Genomic DNA, 12332 nt, shown 5'->3' on the forward strand with positions numbered 1-12332 from the left:
CTGCTAATGCTCAAAACATGTTAGCTATTATTACTGTTGTTACTATTGTTAGGACCAAAGCAACGTGTAGTCTTAAGAGATAAGGGAGAGTTAGAGCAAGGACTCGGAGATAAGTGAACAAGGCCCAGTTTGAAGATTGTAGCCTCTTTGGGGAAAGGGCTGGTGAATGAAACCTGGAACCACATTCTAAGCAGCACAGAGGACCTGGGGCATGGGCACTGGGATGCAGTCTCTCTCACTTATGGTCAGAATTGTGCTGGAACCTAGGGGCAGAGCTCAGAAGCTGAGCTGGGGTGGAACAGAAAGCTGGGCATCTCCACCCACTTGCCATTTATCTGCCCTGAGAGGCTCCCTGATGAGACCTAGACCACCTACGAGTATAAAAAAGCAGCTGAAACTTGTGAAATAGATCAGGGTCCCAATCATCCATAACTGTTTTCTCTTATTGAGCAAAGCACATTATAGAGTAAATACATGAACAGGAGGCTAAATCTCAAAATGAACTGAAGTTAAGGAGAATAAACACTTAACTTTTATTGATTTATCTTTGCTGTTGTGTTCATAGCAAGAGCAGGCAGGAAGGGGACTAACAACTTCTATCTCTTCTATCATTATATTAAAATCAAATGAATTTGAAGCCCATGTTTTCTGAAAAGACAGGAAGAGACCTGGGCTGCTTTCCATGCAGTCAGATATCTGGTCCAGAGATTAAGCTAGACACTGGGATACATGAGTGAGTAAAACTGGAGGAGTTGTTACTGTTCAGAAATTACAGTCTAGCGGTAAGAACTTATAAAATTATAAATTAAAAGAAAGACTATAGGTTCTTATAGTCCAAGGGAGCATACGCTACTGTGGGGGTGAGGAGAACTGGTTGGCAAATTCTTTCCCTAAAATTATCTTTCCTCAAAAGCTTAGAATATACCTTCTTCCTCTTACTCTTTCTTTGTCTTCAATTCCTGCTTCTCCCTCCCTACAAACCTGTTTCAACATTCTTTATCCTTCCTTTCCCTATATTTCCTTTAGTCCAACCCCATCCCTAATCTCTCCCTTGGAACCTGTTTTCTTCTGATATCTGGCCTTCTCTTAACTTTTATTTGAATTGCCATCCTCTGAAAATAATCATTTGTTTTTCTCTTATCATACGTATAAAAGATTTATTGAGCATCTGTAATAGGTACCAGGCTGTGAGCAACTTTTCACATTTAATGTTCACTTTTACCCTCCAAGAAAGGTTCTGGTATTTTCCCAATTTCACAAATAAGAAAACTGAGTTGTAGAAAAATTAAATTACTTGCCCAAGGTTATACAAGAAGTAGAAGTTGCCAGACTTAACCTCCAGTCAGTTGATTCCAAAGCTCACACCATTAACCATGATGCCATCCTGTCTCCAGATGATGTTGATACACTTCACAACTGTGGATACCCTTTACAGGGAGACCATTTACAACTCAACAATGGTATGGAAACTAAGCTGCACCTGTCTATAAAGTGGGCAGCAACAGTGGCAGCAATGGCAGCAGCTCTGTCGCTTAGTGGGAAGGAGGGTGCTGGGTTTTTAGCAGGAGTAGGGCCATAAGGTCTCCACTGTGGTCTCCACCCAGTATTGGATGGGGATGTACTTTCCAAGATGAGTGATCGAGGAAACTCCAACAGTAGACCTAAGTTGGGCAGCTTCTAGGATGAGGACAAAACATACTCTGAGGAAGCTTAGAAGATAGTCCCATGAAGAATGATGGAAGATGGAGAGCCATGATAAGAGGGATCTGACGCATTGGACTGGAGGCCTGCTTGTTCATACTCCACAAGAAGGAGACGGCAAAATTCAGGCATTCCTAGGTGGCAGCAGCCACCTGTGCCAGTGCAGCAGGAAAGGGATGGTTTGCAGCTGTGCAGCCATGCTCTTCACAGGAAGCAGCCCCAAGCAAGAGGAGCATCTGTGAAGGTGGACACAAGTGAGGTGAGACAAGGTCAGGAATTCTCTTCTTAAACATCAATTTATTTATTCAGCCAGTAAATACTTATTGTGCACTCCTGTGTTCCAAGCCCTTGTCTAAGTATCAGACATTCAGGGTTGAACAAAATAGGCAAATATCCCTACCCTTATGGAGGTTTAATTTGTGCACTTCTTGCAGCAAAGTGAATTAATTAGCGACCAAAACAAATCAGATGACGATGCGATATGGGTATGCCAGCCTGAAGATAAGCACAGTTAGAGCTGTCAAAAGAATTAATCAGGCAGCAAATATTTCCTGTAACAAGCTTCTTTGCTTCATACACAAAAAAAAGTTTATTCTGGAGTCTTTTCAGAGATGCACCAGAGAGATCCCTGAATATGTGCAAAACAGAATCTAAATAATTAAAAGTGAATTTATGCCAAACTTTTCAGAAACCCTCCTCATATAGAGGGCAGGATGTTCTAGTGAGCAGGTACTAATAAGGTGGCCTAATTCTGTGACTGACACTGTAATACCTAGTGGAGTTCCTAGTTCCACAAGTCTTTTCATAGTAAGATTATTTCAAACATGGAAATCACATGAAATAAGAAAGGCCTAGTAACAATAACCATAAATTAGAGTTGCTAGTATTGATTTCATAACTAGCCTCTCTTGTCACCTTGAACAAGTCAGTTTACTTTTGTAAGTTTCATTTGCGTTTCCTGGAAAAAGAGGGAGAAGGTGCATTAAACAATTTGTAAATTCTCTTTCCATTATGACATAGACTTTCCGTATGCTTCCATGGAAGAAATCTTTCTGGGGGAGTAGAATGGATGGAACATGGCTAAATGCATGCTAGATACAGAGGAAAAGCTGTCAAATTAACCAGGGATCCCAGCTCTTAAAACCTAGATCTGGGTATCTTCCTGTATCAGAAGCACTGGACAAATTATTATATAAACACTAGGTATCACTCCCTCGGGAGATATTGTCTTCTTCCCTGTGCCCTATCTACATGTTGTATGTGGCCCTGTACATAAAGACTTGAGGTGTTTTAAAAGCAGTCATATGTATATGTGGCCCTTTAGAGAACATGGTGCTCTACATGAGTAAGTTTCCAGAAAATCTGGGCTTATTTCTGGAAACATTAGCACTCCTTTCAGCAGCTTCTAACCTATTTTACTCAGAGCCAGTATGAGGAGCACCAACATTGTTCTGTGCTGAGCTACTGTGACTTGCTACAGCTTGTTCAGGTGTGTAGGTCTGAACCCAGATAATGGAGCACTTTTTATTTTTAAAGTTTTATTTGTTGTTTGTTTGCTTGCTTATTTTTTGTCTTTGTTCTTTCCTCTGCAGTCCACTCTCTTATTGCCCTTGCCTTTTTGTTTTATTTTGTATTTTTTTGTTTTATACCTCACTGCCTAGAAGAGGGCTTAAAGGCAACTCAATGTTTTCCCAAATGTATATCAACTGAGCTCTGTGACTCTTTGTTTCTCAGAATGAGGCTTGTTAAACTTCCTATCAGGATGACGGGGTTAAAAGGCTAATCTTCATAGGGTTATTTGGGTATGAAAATCTGTTTTTAGAAATCAATAATTAATTCATAAAATAATTATTTGCATTAATAAATCTGCTGTTTTTAAACAGGGAAAGCCATGGGCACTGTGGGGTGAGCACTAAAGGGGAAATAAAATGTTGAGAAATCAGGGCAAGTTCTTGCTCTATGAAATGTGAAAGACTGCCTCTCTCCTTGAACTTCATGTTTTTTTAATCTGCAAAATGAGAATAGGAACATGCACCACAGAGTTGCTGTGGAGTTCAAATGAGATAAAATGTATAAAGCACTTTGCAAAGACAATTGTTATGACATAGCATTGCATTATAGTTATTTGTAAGCATATCTTATCATCTAAACTATAAGCTATTTCAAAACAAGAAGTTTGCCTTACCCAGGTGATAGTCAAAATTATTATATTCAAAATATTTAACAACTGGTAGGGCATCAACCAATCAGACTGGACATTGGCCTAATCAAAGCAGACACTGGCTAGGGACAGCCAGAATGCCTAAGCCCATGCTCACAAAAGCCCTGCACATGCCCATGGGAATGTTCCAAAGGGACTAGTGCCTTGCATGTAAGGTATGCTCAGTGAATTAATTCGAAACATTGTCTGCCTTGTGAAACTTTATTTTGCTCACAACATTTTTAGAAGAACTTCCAGTATAAAATGAGCTACATCTCTCTATATTTCCCCAAGATTTCTTAGGGGCATGTGATCTATTCTTGCCCTACTTGACTCCCCAACAGAATATTTTTTTCCCAAGGTTAGTTCCAGGTACTAGTCCCTGAACACTTGAAGCCTCTTTTCTTTTACCTAAGTTACAGATTCATTAACCCAGACTTTTAAAAAATGTTATTATTAGAAGTTTAATCACCCATGTCCTCCTTTTAAGTTCTTTCTAAAATTACTTTCTGGCAATAATAATTATGTCAATCAGGGGCCAGCCGAATATAGCTGTGGCCCTTGGGCCAAATCAAGACGGGAGTTTCCAGCCATAATCTATTATTTAGCTCCAAGTGGTTGTGCTAGTTTCCCCACCCCCACTCCCTCTCTGTCCTACCTACCATTCTTTTGGCATAAAGTGACAACCTAGCAGGTGAAGTCCTAAAGACCAGGTTAGAATGTCAGAACTGGGTCTGTTTTACTATCTCTGCTACATTGGTGTCTGTGGCCAAATTTTGCAAGTTGTATCTTATAGGAATGCAAAGACAAAAATTAAATGGTAAGTCAAGGACAGAAGCCAAAATGGTGGTGGTGTCTGTGGTGATGGGGAAGGGGAATGGTAATATCAGGGTTGGAAGAGAGAGAAGCCAGGGAAACCTAGAAATGAAGAGTAGCAGACAAAGTGCATGGATGGTAAGATTCTCATTCTGAAAGATGATCTCAGCCACAGCTGATTTTGATGTAATCCAGGAACACTTTCATGAATGTACCAGATTCAATGAAGGAAGCCACAACCAATAGATGCATTTCAGTAGTGGCTCTCCTACCTTTCAGCCTCCACAGCACTCCACATCCATTGTTGGGGTTCTATGACTTTCTCTATAGGCTCTGGGATCTGAAACCACCTTGACCATAATCAGGAAGCATTTAATGACACCACTTTCATGAGCTCTGCTCAGTATGAGATCAACCGTTATTCCTTGGCTTCATTTATTCATTCAACAAACATGTACTAGATGCCTACTATTTTCCAGGCACAGTTCTGGGTGTTTGGAATGACCAAATGTCTATTCTTAGTGTTAAGGAACTAAGAGGCAACAGAAATATAGGCCAAAAATCTTACGTGAAGGAAACAACATGCATAAAAACTCAGAGATCAAGGAAAGGACAGATTCCAGTGGTTCGAAATGCCAGGCTTATGGAGAGTTAACTGAGCCATGACTGGTGTTTACATGGGCTATAAGGAACCAGCGGAGGGTCAACCAGTGGAGTAAAGTGTTTAGATTTGGACTTTTGACAGCTCACTGGAGCAGCAGTGTACAGAAAGCCTTGCTTGGATTTACCTGGCAATATCCAAGCAAAATTTCAAGGTGGCCTAGACTAGATTGGTGGTAATAAGGATAGAGAGAAGAGGGTGGATTTGAGAGCTATGTAGGGGAGAATACCAACTAGGCTGGTGAATGATTAGTCAAGGCAGGTGAAGAGGAATACTCCTCCATATTTCTGGCTTGATGCCTTGGCGATGGAAGGCACCAACTCACCGAGGAAGAGTAAACAAACAGAAGAAAGTATAGGAAGTAAGGTGATGAGTTCAGGTTGGTTAGAGACATCTCTGAAGTATTGAAATTGATATGTCAGTAGGAAATTGTGTGGATCAGTGTTTCCCAAAAGTACCTGCTCTGGGCACTGTGATGAGAAACAGAGTGTTGCCAGAAGTTAAATTAATGCTGTGCTTCTTTCAAAGAGAAGAAGAAAATCAGTTGTTTACTTGCATTCCAACACAAGCTTCTTCTCTGAATTTGAGCCAGCAACAAATAATCTGTAGTCCCACACTGGCCCAAGGGACCCCGACTTTGAGAAGCTCAGGTCTAGGTTAGGAGTTCAGGAAAGTAGGGACTAGATATTCAGGTAGACCATCCACATATGACGCTGTCTTCACTCTCCATAGCTGGTCTTGTCTCCTTCTTCACCTCTTCAACTGCCCTTCTCTCCTCTCAACATATAGCTAAATGTTTATCCATATTTTCATTTCATCTTAGAAGCAAAGGTGCCTCCTCACTTTTGAAGGCTATCAAATGCCCCTGGCCGGGTGTGGTGGCTTATGCCTCTAATCCCAGCACTTTGAGAAGCCAAAGCAGGTGGCCAACATGGTGAAACCCATATCTACTGAAAATACAAAATTAGCCAGGTGTAGTGGCATGCACCTGTAATCCCAGCTACTTGGGAGACTGAGGCAGGAGAATCACCTGAACCTGGGAGGCAAAGGTTGCAGTGAGCTGAGATTGAGTCACTGCACTCCAGCCTGGGTGACAGAGCAAGACTCCATCTCAAAAAAATAAAAATAAAAAATACAATAATTGCCCCCGATCCTGCTGATCTATTCATTCATTCTCCTTCATTCAGGACATGGTGCTGACAATGATCTCCCCCTTGTACTTTCCATGTCTTGAAAAGAGTTCATTTCCATGAACTCCTCAACACAGCCTCCAATACACTCAAGTCCTCCATTCCGGAAAAAAATAAACAGGAAATCTCCTGGGTACCCCTGGCTACTGCGTCTAGCTCCTTAGCTCTCTCTTTTCCTTTATCACACACTGTCTTAAAAGAGGAGTTTTTGTCTGTCTGTCTCTATGTCCTCACCTCCACTGTCCCTCAGGGGACAACTCCCTCCCTCTCTGCAACCTGTTTTTGGTGAGATTCTCAGTTGTTATGGCCATGTCTTTTTCCATCTTCTACCTACTAAAATTCTCTACAATGTTAGTCAAACATCAGTTACTCTTCTTGAAACTTGCTCATTTCTAAGGTCCTCATTCTCCCAGTTTTTCCCTCACTTCTCTGACCACTTGGCCACAAATTCTTCTCCTTCCACAAATGCCTAGCAGATATGACTAATTTCTGAAATAGTTTTCAAAACTATTTCAAAAATAGTTTTTGAAAGTAGTTTGAAAATAGTTTCTTTTGAAGAGTTTCTTTTCTGAAACTATTATTGAAAGTACATTCCTGCATAAGTTTCTTATGAAAATAGAAACTTTTAATGAAAGTATGTTCCTGGTATAGTTTCTTCTGAAAAGAGTTTATTTTCTGAAACTACTATTGAAAGTATGTTTCTGGGTAAGTCACTCCAACTTTGCCTTTTTTCTTCCACAAAATGACCAGGGTTGTGTTGTGACACTTCCAAAGTCTATTCCAGGTATAGTTTGATTCAAGAACCACTTATTGCATGTTTTATATGTGCCAAGAATAGATTTAGAAAATATACTCAAGAAGTGTGAGTTACATCAGGAGTCAAAATTCACCTACAATCTGCCATGCAACAATAACCTAACCAGCTACTGAAAACACTTTGTAGAAAGAGGCAGCATATAAATAAAAAACTAAATACGGTTAGAGTGCTCGTTGTTTTAGCCATCCAAAAACCATTCATTGAGCACCTACTCTCTGTGTCAGACATGATGCTAAGTACACAAATAGAATCATTATTTCCAGTCCTCACAATACTCAGGTAGGCAGTGTTATTATTCCCATTTTACCAAAAAATAAACTGAGGCTCAAAGAGTAAGGAATTTTTATACAAGAAAAAAGATAAGTTGGGGTTGTGTTTTTTAATTACATATTTATTAATGTGCCTTCTGGTTTAATATCTATTTTCTCTTCTAAACAGTAGGTTCTTTAAAGCAGAGAAAGTGTTCATTTTGTTCATTACTGAATCGCTAGCACTTAAGAGGTAGGTACAGAGTAGGTTACTGAACAATCTAATCAATCAATTGATCAAATTAAACTCCAGGGTCTCTTGATTCTAAAGCCCATGCCCTGTTTCCTAGGAGACTTGGTCCTTTATAAATGCAACGTTTGTGTCACAGAGTTTTTTGGGAACACAAAGGAGAGCCCCATTAATGAATTTTTGAGATATCTTTCATGTCATTTTTGGCTATATCTTGCTAGAAGGTGTATATCCTGTCAGATGGCATCCTAGATGGCCAAGTAGTGTTGGGAGCAACCATGAAGGGGCCTAGAGGATGAATGCAGAAATAAATAGTTCCACAGCAGCTCCAAGGAGCAGAGGAGATAGATTAAGAGATGCATCGAGTACCTGGTGAAAAGTGAACAAAGGAGCAGAGAAGTTACTCTCCCTCACAGTCTCTCCAAGTCTAGCTCTGTTGATCTAGAGGAGCACTATCCAAAAGAAATATAATGTAATTGGCAATTGCAAACAACATAAGTAATTTGAAATCTTCTAGTAACTACATGTTTAAACATAACAAGAAACAGGTGAAATAAATTTTAGTAATATGTTTTATTTAACCTAATATATCTAAAATGTTATTTTAACATGTGATCAATAAAAAGTTACCAATGAAATATTTTGTTCATTTTTTCCTACTGAATCTTGGAAATCTGGTATGTATTTTATACTTAGACTAGATCTTAATTCAGACAAGCCACAATTCAAGGACTCAAAGAGCCACATGTGGCTAGTGGCTACTATATTGGAGGGTGTGGATTTAGACAAGCATAGTGTGGTATGTGGTCCAGTTGCTTCAGAATTGCTGGAAAGCATGCAAGGAAATGTAGAATTTCCAGTCCAATCCCAAACCTACTGAACCAAGCCCCCAGGGATCTGTGTGCCTTTAGAGTTGGAGCAATGCTGGTCTGGCTAACAGGCAGGGAGCTTTCAGTCTACTAGAAATGAGGGAGAATGACATGGAGAACTACATATTCACAGTCAAGCACTCTACATATCTCTGATAAAGAGCCAGGGAAACCAAAAACATAAGGCAGCTGCAAAAATGGCATGCATTTTTATCTCTGATTTGCTTTTGTGAACTGTGAACCCTTCTTGAGAAATCCACTCCTTAGGCTCTGAGCTGAGATTTTATAATTCAACCACATGTCAATTAACTTGGGAAAGCAGAAGTAACAAATAAATAACCTCAACAAGATGTCAACATTACTACTGAGATTTAAAATGGTTTTCTTAATACAGGCTATAAAATTGGGAAAGCAATCTATTCTTACTATGAAAACTCCTGACAGTCTCAAAATTCAGGATGTTTAGAAAAAGATTAAATATGCATTGGGAGAAAGTAAAAATATTCATATATTTCTTCCTTCAGGCTGAGTGGACACAAATCAGAGGCCCAGAAACTAACTGTATCTTAGGTTTATTCTTATCATTCCAATCTCTAGATTTCTTTAGAATCCCAAAGCCAGAAATTTCAACTGGGATTTTCTATTTTCCTTAATAAATTGTAGGGGCAAATTTGTTTTCTTTGGCATCAATAATTCTATCTTAGATCTATTAAGTGTATCCTCATCACCTTTTTAGGGTAGTTTTAAACTCATGGCAATTATGTTACTCAAAGATGAAGATGAACTCAATTCAGTACATTTTTATTAATACAGGAAAGGATTGCAGGCCACTTGGTACAATGCTCATCTTTTAGGCTATGCTTTGCTCTGTCCGCCAAAGAGGAAGAAGGGTGTATTAGGATTCTCTAGAGAAACAGAATCAATAGGATGTGTATGTGTATATATGGAGATTTATTCTAAGGAATTGGCTCATGCAATATGGAGGCTGGCAAGTTCAAAATCTGCACAGTAGGCAAATGGACTGGTGAGCCAGGAAAGAACCAACATTGCAGTTCAAGTCTGAAGGCCAACTGGCAGAATTCCCCTTGCTCAGGAGAAGTCAGTTGTTTGTTCCATTCAGGCTTTTCACTGACTAGATGAGGCACACCCAAATTATGGAGGGTAATCTGCTTTACTCAAAGTCCACCCCTTTACATGTTAATCTCATTCAAAAACACCCTAACAGAAACAAACACCTTCACAGAAACAAGCAGAATAACACTTGACCACATATGCCATGATCTAGTCAAGTTGGCCACAGAATCAACCATGAGAAAGGAAGACTGCACTAGCTTAAACACACAAAGGGAAAAGTTCTGCATCGACACAGAGAGAGACACAAACTACTCCTCATACCATGGGGCTAGCGGAACTTGTCTTTGAGGTTCTCCTGGGTTTAAAGAGAGGGGCCCCAGGTATATGCTTGACATCCCTCAACTGTACAAAAGCAGTTGGCTCCTGTCTAAGCTAGTGCAGCATTCCTTAACATGCACCAACGGGGACAGCCCTATTCCTTCTTTCCTATCCTGGGTGGTGGGGCCCAGTGTCTGCTGAAGTCAATCAGAATGAGTTTTAGTAATATCAATAATTTTTTGGCCAGCAAACATTCAACAACCCCTCTGTAACCAGATCCTGTTCTATTTAATAGCTTGTGAAATTGTAAATTTCTGGAAATAGCAAAATTCCCTCTACTTGTCCACTCCTTGTCTTCTCTCTGCACAGAGTCATCCTTCCCAATCCTGGAGTCAAAATACAAACTAAATTAAAAAAAAAAAAAAAAAAGCAAAACCAAACCAAAACAAAAAACCCAATCAGCCCACTGTTCTTTTTGCCTGTCTACCTTACTTCTTTCAGTCCTTCTTTAATATGCTGGGCAATCTTGATGAGTTAAAATGTCTAAGTCTTTAACTCCTCTAATCCATATTCGGGAGGACTCATGTATTACACGAAGATTAGGACTGTGTTGAAAAGGGAGTCCAAATCTATTGGCATTTCTATTCTGTAGATTATAGAAAAGACACTTCATTGGACTGTTTGCTATTATTAATCCAATTTAAGGTTTAGAATGGTGGTTCATAGAGTTGCATCAGTTTTCCTAGTTACTGGGAATAGGAATTGCAAACTGAAGCATGAAGGGGGCTAAGAATCCTTGTGAATTATACATCTTAGTTTACTACTGTAGAAAAATGACAGTTTTTCTGTCACCATACCTGTGATGGTGAGCGCTGGCAGATGAATGAAGCACAGTGCCAGCTCTCTGTTTAGCTACTTTCTAATCCAATCTATTTATCTTCCTTGCATTCTAAATTTTTGTGAGCTGCAAGTTAATGGCAAAAATAACACTTCCTTCTTTTCTAACATTTCCAACTGAACTAAAATTTTAGCCAATTCCAATAGGGATTTTTCTCTTACCTGTTGAATAACTTGAATTGACTAAACCTGACCTGATTTGGATTAATTTGCGTACTTACTACATGCCTGAGTGGTACTGTGGGCTCAGTACTTAGCACAGCATAGATGCTTACATTCACCCAGAGAGGGCTTCATCCACCATGTTCATACATTCGTGGCCCTTGCTGGTCATGAGTAATTACAAAGTGTTTGCTTTATTTACCACGTAAACCAGGGAAAACACTGAACCCTCCCCTGGGTGGGGAATCCAGGTGGACCTGGGCCTGTTCACAGAGCATTAGAAACAGGACTTCTCGGGGTGCTGCTCCCCACCTAACCCAGAATCAGTAGTGGCATTTCCTTTCAGAGCACATCCATGAGGAACACGAACTCATTGATGTCCAGGCTCAGGTCCTTGATTAAATGCCTTTCTGAAGAAAGCTATTTATTGGCATCAGTCACATGCTAGAAAATAAACACTGGACAATCCGTTTGTCAGGGAGATAAAACTGGGAAATGGAAAATGCATGCTTTTGAGAATTACAAGAAGGAAGGTGTTGAACGAGAAAAGGAAGATACCATCATCCTGCTGAAACTCAGTGAACAAGAAGAGGAATTTTTTCTAAGCATTAAAGACAATCATAACTGCAAAGAGCACTGACCTAACAAAAATCAGGTATGGTATGGAGTATAATGAGAAGGATTATAACGAGAAAGATGTTGATATTTTCTAAATTCTATGGGGGAAAAATGGAGTTAAACTGTAAAGAGGGAAATATGGTCACAACAAAACAAAATGAGTGATGTGTAATCAGTGTAGCTCCCCAGAGATAGACACTTGGCTAATATCTGCATAAATTATTCAAAAGAGGATTGAATTTAGGGACTTTGGAGGTTTCTAAGTTTCCAGCTATTACAGAAGGCCAAATCAGTAGCTGGAAAGCTATCATCAGATGGACCAGGGTATACCTCTACAAAAAAGAATAATTCAAAGATACGTTCGTGCTACAGCCTGAATATTTGTGTCCCCCCGGAATTCATGTTGAAATCCTAAGGCCCAAGGTGATAATGGGGGCAGAACCCTTACAAATGGGATTTGTAAGAGGCCCTAGAGAGACCCCTCGCACCTTCCACCATGCGAGGACACAGC

Source organism: Rhinopithecus bieti, unplaced genomic scaffold, assembly GCF_001698545.2.
Source record: "Rhinopithecus bieti isolate Rb0 unplaced genomic scaffold, ASM169854v2 scaffold_1673, whole genome shotgun sequence".
Lineage (NCBI taxonomy): Eukaryota > Metazoa > Chordata > Mammalia > Primates > Cercopithecidae > Rhinopithecus > Rhinopithecus bieti.